Below are 19,924 nucleotides of genomic sequence, written 5' to 3'. Positions count from 1 at the left end.
AATTAGAACCAAGCATAATAACACATGAGTGAGATGTCATAATGAAACCCATTACTTTGTATGCCAACGCAAGAAATTAATGTAAAAGAATAATGAGTAAGCATTAAGACATTCTGCATGGGAGTTCAGTCTACAACAATAGATAATATGATTGCCTCGTTCCCCAAGATTCAATTTTCTTTTTTTATGCCCTGCAACTTGTTTAGTTGATACCTAAATATTCTTATTCTTATTGTGTGTGTGTGTGTGTGTGTGTGTGTGTGTGTGTGTGTGTGTGTGTGTGTATCTCCAACACATGAATCCTCACCTCCATGCCTTTCAGTGACAGACTAGAGAATGTCAGAAGTGACAGAGTGTTTTGAAGTGCATTCTTTCCTTGTCTCTTTACCATCTCTGTGAGATGACAACAGGCCAAATTATTGTTTTCCCACTAATAGTAAACTGTCCACTGCATTTAAAAGGTACATAGGCCTATAGCAATGGCAGCCATATCCAGAAGCTAATGAAAACTCACCAATGGCATAGGTGCCTTTGGAGGGGTGATTATTTGTGTCCAGGGTCCTCGTAAAATTTACACAGCTACAATACATGCACTGCAAGCCACTGGTGGTACTGTCTGTCTCCTCTCCAGCTACTCCTCTGTAAGACTGAATGGCCCTTCCCATTCAAGTGATTTCTAAGCAGCCATGGACATTTTTGGATTCTGCTGTGATGAAAGATAGGCACAGGACTTTTGTGTTTCTCATGGTGCTCAGTACTAGATTAACTAGAAAAAGAAGAATATCATGGTATGAAATGTCCACGAGGAGATGTTGGAACCCTCTGTCAGTCATCAAACACACAGATGATTAGTGGACTATATATATTCTAATAAAGAGAATCAAAATGAAAGTTCTCTATCAAGTACACATTTCCTCAGGGACTGATGCCACCATCAACACAGCAGCATCTATCTTTTCTGCATCCAACAGGATTCCTGGGTTTGTGGGAAGTAATTTTTGTCAGTGCTGCAAGTAAGAGCCTACATTTTCATGTAGTTAGAGATTTCTGCATATATTGTTGTCATTACCAACAATACCAGTGAAATCGTGATGGACCATCCTATAACTAAAACTGAAAACTTGCTCTTTTTCCTTTGAAAATTGGTGCTGTGAAGCTACCACCATAGGAAAGGAAAACCAGAAGATGTAGTCAACAGTAGGAGGGAGTGTCATACAGTTATACCAAGCAGTAAGTTGATAGTAACAAGTGTGTCAGTCCTGTGCCCACGTTGCAGACAGAAAGAAGATGAGGAACAGGGTAAATGCATGGACTCTATCTCCTTTTGACAGTCTGTTCTAGAAACCTCCTCAGCAACATCTACTGACTTCTCACTGGTCATAAACAACTCACATGGCTACCCTAAAAGCGTCAAGTAGAAATGTCTTTTTAATTGATTTTTGTACATTTTCTGGGTACATTTCTATTTCGCCATCCCAAATCCCAGTTTGCATACTAAAGAAGAATGGGAAAATCATCCTGAACAGACAACAGTAGGATCTACCTCAGAGCAGAAATCAAATTCAGCCTCAGATAACAGATGTGTTTTTGTTAAATAATTATTGAGAAAAAAATAATATTTCAGCTGGTAGCCAATAAGCATAAGCAAATGTTTTAATTTTTAACTCATCAGATGTCCTTATCACCCACTAAACTGATCAAGCATGAAAGTACTTAGAAAAAGCTCTCATTGATCATATGGGTGAAAATTAAACTTTCAAAGAAAATACATCAATCAGGCAATGATTTATCTTGTTTCTTCACAGTGCCTTTCCAAGTACAATTATACATACTAAGGCAATTGAAAATTAACCAAAACAGTCACAATAATAATATGTCAATCATTTCCGTGGGTATATCCCACACTACTATTGTTCATAAATATCTTGGTAAAATACTTTAAGCACCATTTCCATCAAGGTAATAATTGCTCCTTTCCTATGCTTGAAGTTTTTATTTGCTTACTAAATTGGAAATTTAGTTGATGTAGAATGCTTTCCCAACTGGAAGTCACAGCATGGAACCCCATGGTACCCTACAGACCCATGTGATTCATTCACACAGTTTTCATTGGTCTTTTAAATTTTTTAATTTAAAAATTAGCATAAAGATGATAGGTTTTATTATTGCATTCCCAGGCTTCTATGTCATTATACTTTGTGCTTCCTCCCTTTCTACTCTACCCTTATCTCTCCTGCTCCAGCCTTGCTGATTCCCTTCCTCCCTACAAAGAGCCCTTCTCCACTGTCATGTCACATTAACTCACTACTTTCTCTTCCTTCCTCTCATGCTCCCCTTTCTACTTTCATTAACTGTGTGCATAGATATATATATATATGTGCACACACACACACACACACACACACACACACACACACACACACACACAATTTCAACCCAGATTCTGCATATTAGGAAAAGGGTGGTACTTCTGAGTCTGACATATTCCACTTAATATGATGACTTTCCGTTCCATTGTTTTTCCTGCAAATATCATGTTTTATTTTTCTTTTCAACTGAAAAAAAAAAATCCTGTTGTGCATATGTGCCACATTTTCATTAAAAACAATATTGGTTTACTTTTGTGGACAAGGTTTATAACAAGTTATTTTAAAACATTAGCCATTCTTGCACCCATCTAGGTGCTTATCCCATTAACTCATAAGCAGATTCAATAGGTCAACTGTGTAAAAACACCTGTTAAAACAGCATCAGTTTAATATATCTGCCCTGTGATGCAAATATTAACTACCCAGTTGGTACATCAAATGTCATTTTGTCAAGCAGCATACTTTCATAATTCAGAAATAGATTATTAAACTTACTAAGACAGTCAAAGGAAAAATTTTAGTGTAAATTTTGGGCTGGTCCATGTTTAGCACCTAAAATATTGATTACTCAAGATTTAAAATCCTATAGCATTGACTCTGTTGCCTACTTTTGGGACCCTTTTCCTTATACTGGGTTGCCTCTTCCAGCCTAAATAGGCAGGGAGGTGCCTAGTCTTGCTGTGATATGCTATGTTTGGTTGATATCCATAAGAGGGCTGCCCTTTTCTAAAGAGAAGCAGGGGAGTGGATGAGGTGGAAGGAGCACAGGGAAGGTGGGGGTCAGGGACTGGGATGGAAGTAGGGAGAGGAAAGTAAAGTTTGGATGTAAAAATAAATAAAATAAAAATAAAAACAGACAAACAAAATCCAACAGCCTTGACTCTGCAAATACTTACTTTTGACATTAAAAAATTTTAATGTATGGCTTTGATAACTAATTTGTCAGAGACACCTACATTACTCATGTACCATCTTCTGGCATATAACATCTGACACTTTTAATCATAATTATGAACATTGCCTGGTTTCCTATAAGTAATATTTTATGTGGTCAAAGAAGTTAATAAAATTACCAGTTCACTTATATATAAGCCAAATGTATTTGTACCTAATCTCACCCTTTCCCAATTTTTGATTTTGGTTTACCACATTTTTATGCACTCATATGTTGCTGAATACCACAGTTGCTTTCATTTCCCAACTACTGTAAATAATGATGTGGTGCACATGGTGTGTATTCATCTCCATGCTACATTGACTCAAAGTCCTTAAGGTATATACCAAGGAATGGTTAGTTGGGTTATGTGACACTTTTTTTTTAAGAAGCCTCCACACTGAGTTCTCTAGTAGCTGTATCATTTTACATTCCACACTCAGTATACATAATGCACAGCTGTCAAAGACCATCTCCCCAACTGGTAGGCTTCACCTTCACTCAGAAGATTGTTTCCTTGGTTGTGCAGAAACTTTAAAAGGTAGTGCAACCAATCTCATTTATAATTCTGGGTATTATTTCTTGTGCTAATGGAGTTCTTTCCAGAAATTTCTTTACTATATCTATATCTTAAATTATTTTACCTATGCTTTCCTGTAGAAGTATAAAAGCAGATAAGGACACAACACTGTGTCCTTAGAATACTTTGAAGCATACTGTGCACTGATTTTCCTGATAAGCACTGATGCAAAGCTCAATAAGGCAAAGGCAAATAAAATACAAGGACAGATTAAGAAGATCATACACTAAAACAAAGTTGATTTCATCGCAGGGTGTGGTGTTGGTTCAACATACACAAATAAATAAATGTAATGCAATGCATAAGTAAACTTAAGATTAGAGATAGAATAATCATCTTAATCGACATCAAAAGGATTTTAAGAGAGTGCAACACATTTTCATGATAAGAGCCCTGCAGAAACTTCAAACACAAGGGATATTTCTAAACATAATAAAGGCTACAGCCAACATTATACTAAAGAGGTAAAAACTGAAAGGGTTTTCTCTAAAATCAGAAATAAAACAGAGTGCCCACTCTCACCACTCTCATTCAGTATAGTGCTTAAAGTCTTAACTAAGTGGAAAAAAGACAAGAGAACAGAATTAAGGGATACAACTAAAAAAGAAATAAGTTATGGTTTATCTGTTAGCATAATCCTATACTTAAAAAAAAAAAGCTTTAAGGACACCAACAAAAAACTCGAAGACCATCCAAATAGCAGGATACAAAGTCAACATATAAAATTTCGGTATCTTGCTTGTGTACTAATAATGAACACATTGAGAAAGAAATCAGGAAAACAATCCCATTTTAAATGGCCTCAAAAAAAAAAAAAAAAAAAAAAAAAAACTAGAAATAAACCTAAGGAAGAACCTAAGGAGCTGAGTGATGAAAATGAAGAAGATAGTGGATAGAAAAACTCTCATGCTCATGGACAGCCAGAATTAATGTTGCAAAAGTGGAGTTATTACTGAACCAGATCTACAGATTCAATGAAATTATCATCAAAATTATAATGTCATTCATCATAAAAACAGAAAAAATAATGCCAAAATGAATATGACATAACAAAAGATTCTAAACAGTCAAAGTGATTCTAAGCTGAAAGTGCCATGCTAAAGATATTGTGCCTATCTCAAAATATACTACAGAGCTACAGAAACAAAAACTGTATGACACTGTTTTAAAACAAACATAGACATCATTGAAATAAAAAAAGTGATTCAGAAATAAGTCCGCCTGGCTACAGCCACATAAATTCTTCAACAAATATGATGACAAAAAAAAAGAAATGGATATCATACCAACATGCAGAATAAAACTAGATACATTTTCCTTGTGCAGCATGAAAAAACAATTCAAACTGAAACAAAAACTTTAATGTGACACATGGGGATTGTTTGTTTGTTTGTTCTGGGTTGGGGTGTTAATTTGTACTTTTTTTAGGCTTTCGTTTTTATTTTTGGTTTTTTGGGGGGTAGGGTTTTGTTTGTTTGTTTGTTTGTTTGTTTGTTTTGAAACACAGTGGGTTTCTCTGGGTAGCCTTGGCTGTCCTGGACTCATTTTGTACACCAGGCTGGCCTTGAACTCACAGAGATCTGCCTGCCTCCATCTCCCTGCGTACTATGATTGAAGGCATGCACCAACAAGCCCAGCTTTTTTTTTTTTTTTTTTTAGAATTTTATATATGCATTCCACTCCATTCTTCCTCTATCCTTCCTACCACTAATTCCAACTTCACATGGTTTTTTTGCCCATCAAGTCTACTTATTGCACCCAGTCTGGGCATGGGTGCAAAACTCTCTACTGTAACATAAGTAGTTTCTCAGAAGCATCCATGTGGTTTTTAAAATAAATAAAATAGTCATCAGATTTAAAGACAAAAAAAAAAAAAAAAAAAAAAGCTTGCCTTGAAAGCCTTTACTTGAGTATTAAAGGATATGGCAGCCATGCATAAATCACAACTATTTGTGGCTGATAGCCACTACACACCACACAAAGTTAAAAATCACAGGAATGAGAGGCTTAAGGTTCATAACTAAGTTTAAGGCAGTGCAGATTTGTCAATTTTAATTTTACCTATTCCCACATTTTTACCTATAGCAAAACATTTTAAATGTTATAATTATTTCAAAAATTTACATTAAGTTACTTCATCAATAACCATCTTATAAAGAAGAAAAGTTGCAGAAGATACACTCAGGCATTGATAACTCCATGAAGTCTAAAAGTATGGCAACATAAAGCACACATTTGAAAGAAATCATTACAGTGTAAAGCATACATAATAGGCTGGGCAATAAATGGCAAATAATCCCATAAGTGCCAGAGTTACACACATCACTTTTGTAATAAGGAAAAAGGTGTAACAAAAACGCACCTAAAAAGAGAACATATTTCTCACTTACCCTTACCCAACATCTGTCTTAACTGCTGGCCAAATTCTGAAGCATCATTCAATTATCTTAACAGATTGGACAGTCTTCAACCTGTCAAGCAGGCAGGTGTCCCAATATTCACCCAGAGGGGGAGAGGCCTGGGTAGACAGATAGGGACACAGGAGATCCAGAGGGAAACTGTCCAATTCTATATTGGGAACTATGCTAATCTAACTGTTCACCTGATGCCAAAATACTACCTTTATTTTACAGAATGAAATCAGGAGAGAATGAATATGTTTCTTGAACTATTTTTCATTATTTGCCAAACTGAACAATGAGTCAATTTTTCTGTTGTCATAATAATAGTTAATACTGATAGAAAGTTTTTCAATGTTGCCTGAACAGTCATCCAAAATGCTCTATAACACTGGAGCATCATCTTCAGTCTTCTGGCTCAATATATCTGACAGATATGTTTGTGAGGCAAGAACTACTGATGACTTGCTTACCCTGTCTTGGCAGGGTTTGGCCATGGACTCTGCCTGTATCCAAGCCTGCCCATATTTAGGCAGAATTTTGTCTGTAGTAAAAACAAAGTCATTTTGCCCAGTGGCTTGTTTGCCACATTTGAAGTCATCTCCATAAGGAGATTCTTTGATGCTTATCATCTTCTTTGAGGTAGGCTGGGTTACCAGGAGTTAACCTGTCTCACTGTCCACGAATCTTTAAAAATAATAAAAAAATATCTTTAAATGTCTCTATCATCTTCTCATTTGGGAAGCTGCTAACCTGCACTCCTGTTTACTCAGGTAATCAAGTTTATTCCTTCTCAAGTCTCTGATGGAGTTGAAGACCATGTAGTTTAGTTTTACAATTAAGCTTAGTTGTTAAGGGGTTAAGATGTTTTTGGGTCTAGATAGATGTTTTAAGTTGAGAGAAATGAGACATAATAGATGTTGATTTACATTCAGAACTTTAGACTCACCAAGATAGGAAAGATGTTTTCTTCAAGGCTGCCAAATGCAAATAGCCAAACACTATGAATGTAACATTTATATAACTCCTGATTGTTTCATGGTTCTTCTTGCTTTAGGTAGTTTATTGTATATATGTATAATAATATAAATGTATATGTAAAAAATAAAAATAAATATTTAATAAATTTTTTCAATGCATCAAGTATTAGCTAAGGAAATAACAAATACTATTTCACTTATTTCAATCTTCATAAAAACTCTGTTATGAAGAGTACTTGGGACAAAGGACATGAAGGAACCTGCTCCCCAAAACTTTCTACTCCTTATGATACACCTGAAAACAGTGTTGTTAGAACACTTAAATCTTCCTGACAAGAACATCTTATGTTTTAATCAAATAGTGAGCATTATTTGAAAAATACTACAAAGCATTAAATAACCCAAGATACATTAATTCACTGACTTTACCCATCCTGAGGATGGTATATGTTAATATATGGTTTTTCATATGTTTCTATAGGGAGAGAGGACCTGTGTGATCACTATGGAAGCTTTATGACATGAAGGTGAAAAGTACTGAGAAGAATAACACACAGTCCTGATCCAATACAGACCTTCATTGATGCACTAACAAAGAGCTTTTTACCATTTCTAAGAGAACTCAATCTTTTAACCAAAACAAAAGTAAAGCTGCACTGGGCTTTCAGAGAATGAGTGACTCTGCCTGATTGGAAAAACTTAAGGGAGACAGTAGAGGTAGAGTGGGATTTCTGCAGGTAGCAGTAGGGACATGGCTGAATCCTAGGCTGAGGGGACAGTGTAAGTGATGACATATGCATGACTGAAGAGTGCTTGAGAGTTGTCAGAGCAGCTCAGGGTATCTGCAGTCAGTCAGTAAAGGAACAAAGAAAAGAGGACCAGAAAGAGAAACAGGGTCATGTAGCAATGACAGGAAACACAACAAGGAGAAATCATTCTGTCCATGCTAAGGATTCTGAAGCACACACAATAAGATATACAAAACTATGAAAGGACTTCACAAAAGTATTATTGAATACATGCAGTAAATATTGAACCTCTACTCACATCTAGCCAAGGGACAGGACACTATCCACAGTTGTGTGGAGATCAGGGACCAACTCTGACATGAACTCTGGTGGCCCATATTTGACCACTTCCCCTTGGTGGGGAGGCCTGATGGCACTCAGAGAAAGAATAAGAAGGCTACCAAGATGAGACCTGATAGGCTGTGACCATATGGTGGGGGAGGAGGTCCCCTTCTGTCACAGACCTAGGGGAGGGGAATAGGGTGAATGGGGGAGGGAGGGAGGAACGGGAGGAGACAAGCAAGGGGATAACCACTGAGATGTAATCTGAATAAATTAATTTTTAAAAGTATTATTGAATAAGGCTTTTGAAAATTATAACTTATTAAACCATTCTTTATTTTCTCAGAGAGGCTCTCCTATCTCCCAGGCTAGCTAAGGACAACCTTGAACTTCTGATCCTTCTGTTTCCACCTCCCAAGTGCTGGGAGTTTAAGGGTGCACCACAGTGCATGGTTTATGTAGTGCTGGGGACCAAACCCAAGGCTTTGTGAGTACTAAGCAAGCACTCTACTAACTGACCTACATCCTCAGTCCTGAAAAAAAAAAACCAAAAAACATCTGAAGACATGACGTCGACCCATGTACCAGTAGCTATTGGTAGTGGGGTTTGTTTTCTGAAACATGCTGCTAAAAAAAAAATCTTCACTTTAAGTCAAGGTGCAAGTTTTTATTTAGGGTTTGGATTTTTTTCTAATTTTTGAGACTTCTTCTGTAAAAGTGACCATAAACTCTATCTCTGTCCTGACAAGGATCATGGGGAGGCGGTCATAGTTGTATATACTGACCGTCACGGGATGGTTCCTCATTGTGTGAATGACATCAGGCTTACATGCTTCACCCAAAGGAAGCTTCTTTGTAGTGCAAGGTGCCCTCTGCCTTGGCCAGTTTACTCTTACCAAGACTGGCACTCTCAGGAGAGTCCTGACTAAGATATAGATAGAGTCTAGTTGGATAGGTCAGGTGAGACAAAGATGAGGCAACGAAATAAAACACACAAAATATCAGAAGCAGCATGCTAACAACAGATCTCAGAGAGAAGGGGCAATGGGCCAGTGAGAGGGGGCCATGGCTTGAGTCAGCATCCTAAAACACACTGCCCAACTGGGGAGAGGAGGAAATGTAGACCAAAGCCCTTCCTGGAGCTTGCATATTACCCAAGCAGGCTTCCAATGGGAGTTCTAAGTGGAGCATTTTAGAGCAACAGGCAAATTGCCCCCAGTCTTTCTGTGACTAAAAGCCGTACCTGTAGTACAGTGGGTAGATTCAGGAAGCTGGGTCAGCGATCCCCTGGGACAGGAGTAGCCTAGAGGTGGTATATGAGGTAGATATCTGAATCAACCACCTGGAACTGAGGGAAGGGTGATTCAGCCATCTGGATCATATTCAGAACAGAGACCATGGCAATGCAATATGGGACCTAACTACATGGAGTTTCTCAGACTCCATTTGGGGCTATGCTAAGCACTATAGGATACCAGGCCATGTCCCAAGATTCCAGTAGATGCTACAAGATCCCCAGTTCCTGTAGCCATGACAACCAAAATGATGTCTAATCGTGCCAGGTTAAGAGGCACTAGAAAATGATCTTAATGATTGTAAAACACTTTGAGCAGAACCTAAACACATAACATTTACAAATGAAAGGAGTATAAGATAAATGCAGAACAGTAAAGGTGAGCATCCCAACACCTTTAATACCATCACTCAGGAGGCTGAGAAAGGTGGATATCTGTGAGTTCGAGGCCAGCCTGGTCTACAAAGTGAGCCCAGGGCAGGAAGGTTACACATGGAGAAACCGTGTCTTGGAAAACCAAAACCAAAAACAAAACAAAAAAGTGAGCAGCCCATTTTATGCGGGTGGTATGAATACTGCATGTGAGGGCTGAGCTGAAGTCTGTCCTGAGCAGCGTCTGAGGGCCATGGCAACGTAAACACTTCAGATGAGTGACTTTGACATGTCACACAACACTCTGTGTCTATTTCTGTGTGGGAGGCTGCACGAAGCTCTAATCTGCCTAGATCTGATTGGATGGCTCTCTGATTACTCTATTCATCTGCTCGTTTAAAGTCTCTTTTGTGCCAGCACTTTCTGACTACACTCATAACCGAGCAATCATCTCAGCTCTATCAAGCAGGATAACGGGGCTTTGCTTTAAGCCGAGATACTCCACAAAGCATAAGCAGATTTAGATTCAGCTGAAGTCTCTGAAAGTGAAGAACATAGCAAGGGTTAGCCCTGAGACAACACACACCAACAGGCTGCCCTGGTGTAGCTTTTTCTCCCGTCACAAGCATAATGCCCTTGGGCTTTCTTGGAGCCTTTTCGTGAAGTGATGCCTTGCATGGCATACTTCCCTTGGGTTTATCCTTGGCTTCTGTATGGGGTGGCATTTGGTAGCTGACAGATGAGATAGTTATTCCATAGCATATGTGGCTGCCACACCCTTGGATCCAGATCCATTCCTGTTAGGTCTCCCAGTATCAGCGGTGTTCTATAGCCCACTGAGAATCAGCTTGCTTCCAGAAGAAAGGCATATTCTGTGTTGTAGAGCATGGAAGGAGTTCACTGCGCCACGTGTGGAATGTGCCATTTCACCCAGGCATGGCAGAAGATGCCAACAGGCCTTTCACTCCTGCCAGCATCCTAGTCACTCTCACACCCTTACAGTAGCTCACACCACCTGCACAGGCTCCTACTCCTGCCTAACCCAGTGATGGCAGAAGCATATGAAGAAGTCACTTAACTTCTTGACCCTCCCCAATCATTTGGTGGCTGTCACAGGGTTACCAAATGTGAAGCAGGAGGCTGTCAGAGACGAGGTGGGCTCTGAGAGAAGTTCTGAGGGCAACGGAAACCCTAAAGAGCCTCCAGGGATCCATCCATCTTCCGGGAGAGCCTTGTGAACTCCAACTTAGAGTCAGGTGCGCCATCTTGAGAAACCATCCCACATTCCAAGCAAAATTAGCTTAAAGTTCCCACATAAAACAGTCCCGAGCCAGGTGGAGGATCATTATAGGCACACGCACTGTGGAACTAAAAAGGTTTGCATGCTGCTGGAAGGAATTTACAGGCAAATTTATTACAGATCCACTTCTTATGTAAATTGTGTTGCCATATGATGAGCTCAGTGGAAGTAGCAAGGCCAAGAAAGGTTACCGGGCCCAAACATCATTAGAGCTGCCAGCGTCCCCTTTGAGAAACAAGATATTCTTCATCAAGATAGGCTTCCTCGTCCTACAAAAGGAAGGAAAGCAGAGGAAGACAGCCCAAACATTCAGCACAGATAACCCCTTTGCTGTGGGGGGAACCTGCCTACTTCTGTGTTCTTCCTGCAGACAAGGCTAACCCGGAGAACAGGAGAGATAAACAGAGGCCAGTGAATAGCCCAACATAGCAGCAAGCAACAAGATTGCACCATTCTTATATCTCGTTTCTCTGCTGAGCCCAGACACTACAGTGACCCAGAGCAGTGGGTAGCTTAGGCCTCGCTGTCAGCAAACACAGGCTCACTGCTCTCCCCTAAACTCCTCTGTAACCCATGTTCCTAGGTTGTATAGAGCACAGGCCTTAAGACCCTTGAACTAGCCCTGTGAAGTGACTATGACATATTCCCTAGATCCTCATCCTTTCATCAGATCACTTGACCAAAAAAATGTCCCCATTGTAAAACGGGAGCCACCTTCCTCCATTCTGCCCCAGGATTCCTCCCCCAGGATTCCTCCCCCAGGATTCCTATATGCCTTCTCCTTTCATTATATTTTCCCACAGCGCTTACAGGAACCAAACACAGTTCAGTCATTTTCTATACAATGTCTGAGTCCTGCACAAGGAACGACACACCAGGGCCAGGTTTTTATCTGCTTTATCCACTGCCATAACCTTAGTACACAGAACAATGCTTGGCATGAGGCAGTGGCTGTGTGGATGAATGCCACAGGCCAGGTACTCTACTAAGATGGCTTTTACATTGATCACACCAAGTAGATGCAAACAAGGAAGCAATGATACCCACGTTTTGACTCAGAGGAAAGTTGGCTTTTAACATACTTGTGTTTATTTAAGCTGTGACTTGTATCATTCTAATGTTACTTTTTAATTCCTACAGATAGCATACTTGGATCAACAGCCTGTGTTTGAGCATTCTTTTAGTTATCTTTTGTTACATAACAAAATCCACATCTCGGTGTCTTATAACAATCATTTTATTCTGTTTCTCATCTGGGGCTTAGGAATCCTGGCCAGTCTCTGCTGCTACCTCAGTTGCATGTGGTCTTCACAGAAGCTTCCCAGGGCCATTCAGGGAACAAGGAACAGACCACATGTTGACACTTTTAAAAGAAGAAACAAATGAAATCCACCAAAGGCTGTAGAGAAGGAGATAAGAAATGGGTATCAAGATACTTTGAGCAGCACTAGCATTCCTCAAATAGCATTTGACTTTCAGGGAATGTGATATCTCCATGTCAAAGTTTAACAGGCTTCTTAGGAGAGCAATCCCCAAACTTGATGATACCACATTTTATATATATACTATCAAGTCCTTAAAAATAAATTATCATGAAAAAAGAAAAAAAATCCTTAGGCATAGATATAATGGGAAGCTAATTTTCTAATCAGACTCGAAGAAAGTACCTTTAAAATTAGCTGCCACTTAAGCCAAAGCATTAAGGTTTTACACCAAAACAGCAACATGATGAAAGATAAAAGGGCCAAACCGGGAAAGCACATCTGGACCGTTTCATACATGTTAAAGAGGGCCTAACATAACCTCAGGTTGAAGGAGAAAACAGCTGTGAAAATGTCTTTGAAAACAGAAGGACCCATGATCCAGAGCACATCTACAACCTCGTCTCTCATTTCTGCACTGACAGTACAGTGTTGGTGGGGGCGGGGAGGAAGAGACACAATCCCAGGAAAGGTGGAGAAGAAACACTTAGTTGTATTTGAAAAATAAAATCGTATACATCTTGATGGTTTCACTTAAAAGCACCCTCATCAGTGTCTATTCGACTGTCCCAGCAACAGGAACACATCTGCCTCTCAGGAAGCAGACATGTTCCTTCCTGCACTGAACTACAATAGGCAAGATGCTGATCACTTCAGTACATTAAAACTAGTAAGGTGCATTGGATGCACTCTGAGTGTTAGCAGGTTCGTATGAGCTATATAGGAAGATGAGGGGAGGCTGTTAACAAGGGTGTAGGTGCTGGATTCGCCCAGCAAGGGCCAGGCCTTATCTACTGCCCATCTTTATTTACATCAGCAATCCTCTTCAACTTTTATTTCCTCCTCCGGATCCTTGTATAGAGGAGAAATTTCTTGAGAAGCCTGTTGCTCTCAACTGAGCATGATGGTATATCCCTGTACTCCTAGGACTTGGGAGACAGAAGTAAGGGCGCCAGAAGTTCAAGGCCAGGCTAGAATACAGAATAAGTTCTAAGCCAGCCAGATGTTTATATGCAGAAATTAAAATAGAATTTCCCTTGCTTTTTCCTCCTTGCCATTTACAACTGAATGCGACTTGGGAAATTTTTCTTTTATTTATTTATTCATTCATTCACTTTACAACCTAATCACAATCCCCTCCCCTCCTTCCCTCCCAGCCTCACCCTCACATCTCCCTCCCCCGACTTTCTCCTCCCAGCCTCCTCAGAGAAGAGGGTAGCAATCCACCCTGGCCCTGACACATCAAGTCACAGCAGGACTAAGCACATCCTCTCCCACTGAGACCAGACAAGGCAGCCCAGCAATGGGAAAGAGATCCAAAAGCAGGCAACAGAGTCAGAGACAGCCCCCTTCCCAGTTGTTAGGTGACACACATGAAGAACAAGCTGCACTTCTGCCACCTATGTGTAGTAAGCCTACGTCAAGCCCATGCACTCTCTCTTGTTGGTGATTCAGTCTCTGCGAGGCCCCGTGGGCCCAGGTTACTTTACTCTGTAGGTCTTTTTTGTGGTATCCTTGACCCCTCCAGCTCCCCCCAATCCTTTGCCCCACACTTCCACAAGACTTTTTGAGCTGTTGGTCTCTGCATCTGTTTCCATCAGCTGCTGGATGAAGCCTCTAGGAATATAATTATGCTAGGCTCCTATCTGCAAGCACAGCAGAGGATCACTAATAGTGTCAGTAGCCACCTCCCCCACCCCCCCCCCCAACCCCATTCCCCTCTTCACACTTTGGAATTTGTCTGTTGCAGGTGACCTGTCAGTCATAAACAAAGGCTGAGAGGGCTGTAATTCGCTCTACCCTAGATTTACAGGAGACTTTACAGGAGAATCTGCTAATGTTTGCCTGATATAGGGCACTAGACTAGTGTTCTTTGCCTTCCTGGGCTGCTCACTTGCTACTTCCTTTGCAGGCAATACTTTAAGAAGCACTATCATTATACTTCTGATCTTAAATTGTCCCCAAAATTCATGTGTTAAATAAAGAGTTGGTCCCCAGCATAACAGCATTTAGAGACAGAACATTGAGATATGCCTGAATCATGACCACTGAGGCCTTATGAGGGGATTTGTCAATTTATGTATGGATTCATAACAGATTCTTGAGAGGCAATAGAAAGTTTAGGAGATAGCTGGAGAAAGTAGGTCCCTTGGGCATGAACTTGTAGAGTATATTGGGACCTCTGACCCTTCTCTTTCTCCTTTCTTCCCAGCTGTCATGAGATGGCCAGTATACTCTGCCACATGCCCCCCCCCCCACCCTGATAGTCTGCCTCACTACAGGCCCAGAAAGTTGGCTAACTGACCATGGAACTCGGAGTCACTATAAACCTTTCCTTCTTTAAGTTCTTGCTTAGGGTATTGTGTTACAGGAGAGAAAGCAAATAGCTATCTGTAGACTTGAGACCAGAAGCCCTGAGCAGTTTGCTGCCTCTCTCCTTTTCTGCAGCACACGTTTCCCCCCCCCCACCCCTTTCTCTCTCTCTCTCTCTCTCTCTCTCTCTCTCTGGAAAACTTAGCTACTTTCAAATTCCCCCACTGCAAGAAGCATACCCACGGTAAACCTCAATGTTTATCACCCAAGACACCACCACAGAGCACAATTTTTTGAAAGGCTTTCTGATAGAGAAGCTTCTGTTCCATTGAGGATCCCACCCCAAGTAGGTGAGGGGAACACTGATGTCTGTCAGACAGACCTACTGAGTAGGGCAGAATCAACCCAGAAGACTAGGTGTGGCATCTCTACCTTAATGAATTGCTTTTACAAAGCACTGTACAGTCATCTGGTGCTACAATAATACTGCCTAATGAACAGTGACACAGCCTCTGTGACAGATAACACATTAAGAGCAAGATTTTATCCCTTATGTGTCTGGCATCAGTTGGAATTCTTTAGTCAGATGGCCATTGGCTACGGCAACTGAGACGCTTTCCCACCAATCTCTTGTCTTTCAGGATGCTTGTCTAAGCCATCCTTGTGCCAATGGCTAAGGAGCAGAAGTGAGCAAATGCACTTTTACAAGCAACTTTTACATCTCTGTTTTATATTCGTTAATATCCATTTTCCCTAAAGAAGAGGTTCACGGCGGCTGGCTCCGCCAGCTCACTGGAATCAGCCATTAAATATGTGGTAACTTTGAGAGCTGGCTAGTAACTTTCTGGTTGATTGAAATGAAAAGTAAGGCCTGAGTGCCTCCAGAGACCTGCTATAACACTTGTCCCAGAGCAAGCCACATGGACAAGGTCAAAGGAACAAATCTGTAACATCATGCCTACAGGGTTCAATGCTTAAAGTTACACAGAAAAGGGAGCAGAGCTAAAGAGTGGCAACCATGATAAACTTGTAACCATTATTTTAAAAAAATTTTTTATCACAAGTATTCAATAATGCCAGAACTGAGCGGTTTTTCAGGTTCCATTCAGTGTGGAGCCAGTCAAGTTTCTTTTTATTTTTTATTAGGTCATGTGAAGTCTCATGCTGATTCTCCATGTTGGCAAACTTTCTCCTTCTCATAAAGATTCATGTGGTCTTGGTGTTGCAAGAGCACTTTAAGTCTTTCCAAGGACAATGGGTAATAAAAAGCAGGGACCTGTTTCTGCAAGCGCCAAAAGCTCTAGGGTTGGGACCACAACTGTTGCAGAAATGGAAACATATCTGGGAGAGCTGAGGGGCGTAACCCACCCAAAATCAAAGAGTTGGAAAGAGGCATCAGAGAGGTCAAGCCCTTGGCTGAATCCTTTACACAATGGCTTTTGGCCATGCAGACAGGGGTGGATGCGAGGAATATAGAAAAGTCAGGGCAATTCCTCATCACTGCATTTAACACCTGCCTCCCTCACCTGTCCCGCAAGCATCCACAAATAACACATAAATCTGTTTTCTCTAGTACTCACTATAGTCTACTGCATATTCAACAGGCAGTTGTGTACTTTGCTTTCATCTAAGAGAGCTTCACTGTGCATCATTAGCATGTAGAAGTCTCCAAGGGGCCTTTTTGGAGGGGAAAATGTTTTGCTCTGAATATGCCGCAGCTTTCATGTTCAGAACCTTAGAATGTGTATCATCACTTCATGGGACCCTATTGACCAAAATGTTGGCAGGTGAGATTGCTTTGATCTCGTTGGATGCTAAAGTTCAGGATCAGAAGACCACAGAACAGAAGAATATTTCAGCGGCATCTATTCTGTCCTCTCCAGTCAGGAAAGGTTGACAAAAAAAATAACCCCCAAGTTTTGGAAGTGTGAAAGAACACAAACCAACTTCTTATGGTACACAAACATGTCTTTTAGGAGTCAGCAGGTCAGTTGGCTCAATGGCCACGTGTAGACCCAGGTATGAGTCTAATGTATCAAATTGACAAGGCTGAGGGACGCATAGATGACAGGTTAAGCATCATTTATGGATCGGTGGGGAATCTTTCCACAAGAGCTTACCATTTCATTTGACAGAGTAAAGAATTCATCTCACTGATGTGGGGTAGGCATCTAGTGCATGACAAAAGGGAGAAGGGAAGCTCCATTTCTTGTCTCAACGTGGCTGTTAATCTGCACAGAACTGGCACACCTGGCTCTCAGAGTTCATGATCTACACAGGGGATTCCCATCATCAGCCTAGAATAAGGCTTCATTGTAGCACTCAATTTCCTCATTCTTGGCTTGTACATAACAGATAAGGAGACATTTGGGCTTTAACTCTAAAAACACTAGAATAATTAAGTAGCTACCATCTACAAACCTGTCCATCACTAAATAGAAGAAAGCACGGCGAAACAGGGGGGCCTTAAGAAAAATACCACTTCCACATATAAATTATTACTCAAGGCAGCCACATGGTCACAAATAACTTGTTGAAGGAAATAGTACTCTGTATTGATTTCCAAAGGCTTCTATCACAAAGGATCACCAGCTATTTGACAATGGTTTTGCCATCTACAAAGACCAAATAACTAGGCTAAATCTAGATGTTGGGAGGGCGAGCCTCCCTTCAGGAGCTCTGTGCCTTGTCTTTTCCAGCCTCTGGCAGCTGTAGGCACTCCTCAACTTATTCCGACCCCTGCTCCAGTCTTCAAAGCTGTTACTCTCCAGACTTCCACATCTATCTCTCTGTGTCTCTATCTTTGTCTCTTATAAACATTTATGATCCACTTGATGATCCAAGATAATATCCCCCAACTCAGCATCCTTAATTTACTTATATCTGCAAAGACCCTATGAAGGTGAATCTTTATTTCCAACTCAGCTGGATGCATCACCATGGAAACACACCTCTGAGTATGTTCTTAGGTATTCTAGAAAGGTTTAACTGAGGAAGGAAGACCCACTCTAAAATATGGACAGGACTATCATGTGGATAGTGTCCTGGGATGGCTAAGAGGGAGAAAGGAAGCCAAGAGGCAGATTTCAGGCACTCTGTCTTCTGACTGTAGATGCAATATGGCCAGCTGCCTCTGGCTCCTGTGGCCATGACCTCCCTCCTTGCCGTGGTGGACTGTACCCACAGTTTAGGAACCAAGGACATCTTCCCTTAAGCTGTCTTTCAGGTATTATAGAAACAAGAGAAGGACAAAAAGTACCCCCCAATCTAAAAGTTTATGGGGATTAGAACCGTCAATCTTTGTGGACATTATTCAGCACAAAAACCAGACTGAGTGATCTTATAAAGGCATTGATTCTGTAAAATCTTATATTTGTGATAGCTAATACTTAGGAATTATAAGTTTCCAACTATAATATAGGATATATCCAGCCTAATTATTAATTTATCCATCTCACATAACAAAGATCATTTTGTTATAAATATGCAAAACTATTGATAGACTTTCAGGTTTATGGCACTTTTAGTCTACTTTTCCCTGAACAAACTACTGTTTTAAACATTCACAAATTCATCTGTCCCCTTTGGCTCCCCAAAGGATCTCAGAATGAAGTAATAACTCCAACAAATAGTTTGTTATATAAACTTCTATGACACCAGCTTCCATTTTATATCTTTGGAGCCAAATCAAGCAAAATAATAACTGTGAATTTTGTAGCTCTTTTTTTTTTATATGACAACAGTTTCTGACAAACAATAAAAGTGAAATTATGACCTAACTGGAAGGGAAAACACATTGTTTAAACAAATAAATGCCACATTTCCAAGTTTTTGAAAAGTCCATAAAAATAAAGTAGAACTTCATGGGGAGATACCAACAGACTCCATGAATGGAGGGGAAAGCACAGTGAGCAATCAGGAGTCATGGTTCAGAATCTGAAGGGCCAGGACTAAGCAAGATAGACATGGGCGAGCATTCAAGGTGACAGAGCTCAAGCGTCTAGTGCAATGGCTTTGGTTCTCACCGTCACTGTCTTTTCAGTGCACTTTGTACTCCCGCCTTTCAGGTTGTCTTCTGATCTCCCCACTTACTGCTCAGTCTTCACATGTGCTGTTCCTTTCCCTAGGACACACTGCTCGGAGGCAAGCTCAGCTCCAAAAACCAAGTCAGACTTCACCATGTCCTTGCTCAGAGCTGGGCTGGCTTCTGAAACTAATGAAAATGTATCTTGTGCTCACCTACTCAAAGAAATAATTTTGTTAAAATATCCACAGTGCAGAAAGGCATCTAAGATTTAGTGAACCCCGGCAAAACTCCAATAGCACTTTGTTGAAACCCTTTTTTTTTTAAAGATTTTTTTATTTATTATTATGTATACAGTGCTTTGCTTGCATGTGCTCCTGCAAGCCAGAAGAGGGCGCCATATCACATTACAGATGGTTATGAACCACCATGTGGTTGCTGGGAATTGAACTCAGGACCTTTGGAAGAGCAGGCAGTGCTCTTAACCACTGAGCCATCTCTCTCCAGCCCCAACACTTTGTTTAAAGGGGAAAAAATGTTTTAAAAATCATAAAATTTGCCTGAAGCCAGAAAAGGCCACTAGTATCCAAAGTGATATTGAACGCAAGAAAGAAGCTGGAAGTACTACGCCACCTGACTTCAAAACTGCTGCTCTGACTAGTTTCTGTCAATGTGACATGCTAGTTATTTGATAAGAGGAAGCTCAATTGAAAAAATGCCTCCATCAGATTTGCCCAGAGGCAAGTTTGTAAGGCTTTCTTGATCGATGATTAATATTGGAGGGCCCAGCTCACTGGAGTGGTGACTT

The sequence above is a fragment of the Acomys russatus genome, chromosome 5, assembly GCF_903995435.1.
Source record: "Acomys russatus chromosome 5, mAcoRus1.1, whole genome shotgun sequence".
NCBI lineage: Eukaryota > Metazoa > Chordata > Mammalia > Rodentia > Muridae > Acomys > Acomys russatus.
This window is presented reverse-complemented; position numbering follows the sequence as displayed.